This window comes from Hemitrygon akajei, chromosome 25 (genome assembly GCF_048418815.1).
Source record: "Hemitrygon akajei chromosome 25, sHemAka1.3, whole genome shotgun sequence".
NCBI lineage: Eukaryota > Metazoa > Chordata > Chondrichthyes > Myliobatiformes > Dasyatidae > Hemitrygon > Hemitrygon akajei.
Window position 1 is genome coordinate 23,223,282 of NC_133148.1, and position 1,837 is coordinate 23,225,118.

Here is a 1,837-nt window from a genome sequence, read left to right on the forward strand (position 1 = left end):
CCAATGAGACAGATACTCCCTGTGTCCAGACAGACTTCCAATGAGACAGAAAGATACTCCCCGGGTCCGTGTCCAGAGAGACTTCCAATGAGACAGATACTCCCTGTGTCCAGAGAGACTTCCAATGAGACAGATACTCCCTGTGTCCAGAGAGACTTCCAATGAGACAGATACTCCCTGTGTCCAGACAGACTTCCAATGAGACAGAAAGATACTCCCCGTGTCCGTGTCCAGAGAGACTTCCAATGAGACAGATACTCCCTGTGTCCAGAGAGACTTCCAATGAGACAGATACTCCCTGTGTCCAGACAGACTTCCAATGAGACAGAAAGATACTCCCTGGGTCCGTGTCCAGAGAAACTTCCAATGAGACAGATACTCCCTGTGTCCAGAGAGACTTCCAATGAGACAGATACTCCCCGTGTCCAGACAGACTTCCAATGAGACAGAAAGATACTCCCCGGGTCCGTGTCCAGAGAGACTTCCAATGAGACAGATACTCCCCGTGTCCAGACAGACTTCCAATGAGACAGAAAGATACTCCCCGGGTCCGTGTCCAGAGAGACTTCCAATGAGACAGATACTCCCTGTGTCCAGAGAGACTTCCAATGAGACAGATACTCCCCGTGTCCAGACAGACTTCCAATGAGACAGAAAGATACTCCCCGGGTCCGTGTCCAGAGAGACTTCCAATGAGACAGATACTCCCTGTGTCCAGAGAGACTTCCAATGAGACAGAGATACTCCCCGTGTCCGTGTCCAGAGAGACTACCAATGAGACAGAGAGAGATACTCCCCGTGTCCGTGTCCAGAGAGAGAGATACTCCCCGTGTCCATGTCCAGAGAGACTTCCAATGAGACAGATACTCCCCGTGTCCGTGTCCAGAGAGACTTCCAATGAGACAGATACTCCCCGGGTCCGTGTCCAGAGAGACTTCCAATGAGACAGATACTCCCTGTGTCCAGAGAGACTTCCAATGAGACAGATACTCCCCGGGTCCGTGTCCAGAGAGACTTCCAATGAGACAGAGAGAGATACTCCCCGTGTCCGTGTCCAGAGAGACTTCCAATGAGACAGATACTCCCCGGGTCCGTGTCCAGAGAGACTTCCAATGAGACAGAGAGAGATACTCCCCGTGTCCATGTCCAGAGAGACTTCCAATGAGACAGATACTCCCTGTGTCCATGTCCAGAGAGAATTCCAATGAGACAGAGAGAGATACTCCCCGTGTCCCTGTCCAGAGAGACTTCCAATGAGACAGAGAGAGATACTCCCCGTGTCCGTGTCCAGAGAGACTTCCAATGAGACAGATACTCCCCGTGTCCAGAGAGACTTCCAATGAGACAGAGAGAGATACTTCCCGTGTCCGTGTCCAGAGAGACTTCCAATGAGACAGAGATACTCCCCGTGTCCATGTCCAGAGAGACTACCAATGAGACAGAGAGAGATACTCCCCGTGTCCGTGTCCAGAGAGACTTCCAATGAGACAGAGAGAGATACTCCCCGTGTCCGTGTCCAGAGAGACTTCCAATGAGACAAATACTCCCCGTGTCCGTGTCCAGAGAGACTTCCAATGAGACAGATACTCCCCGTGTCCGTGTCCAGAGAGACTTCCAATGAGACAGAGAGAGATACTCCCCGTGTCCCTGTCCAGAGAGACTTCCAATGAGACAGATACTCCCCATGTCCGTGTCCAGAGAGACTTCCAATGAGACAGATATTCCCCGTGTCCATGTCCAGAGAGACTTCCAATGAGACAGAGAGAGATACTCCCCGTGTCCCTGTCCAGAGAGACTTCCAATGAGACAGATACTCCCCATGTCCATGTCCAGAGAG